The following is a 322-nucleotide window of genomic DNA, read 5'->3' as shown; positions in this document are numbered from 1 at the left end:
CCATCAGATAACTAAGCCCACTTGTATATTAGAATATAATAAATATATGAAAGGAGTTGATCGATCTGATCAGTATCTGGCAAACTTCAATATCCTCTGGAAAACTTGAAAATGGTATAAGAAAGTGGGTTTCCATTTGAGTAACTGTGGTTTATTCAATGCATTTAAAATTTATTGTAGCCTTAATGCACAGAATAAAATGACTTACAAGCAATTTTTGTTAGCAGTAGCTAGAGATTGGGTAACTGACCATTCTGGTGAATGCAGTGGTAGTCCCACACCTGGTCCTTCTTGTGGCATTTTTAAAAAGAGTACCCCACAA

The sequence above is a fragment of the Balaenoptera acutorostrata genome, chromosome 2 (genome assembly GCF_949987535.1).
Source record: "Balaenoptera acutorostrata chromosome 2, mBalAcu1.1, whole genome shotgun sequence".
Lineage (NCBI taxonomy): Eukaryota > Metazoa > Chordata > Mammalia > Artiodactyla > Balaenopteridae > Balaenoptera > Balaenoptera acutorostrata.
The sequence above is the reverse complement of the archived record's forward strand: the minus strand, read 5'-3'. Positions refer to the sequence as shown.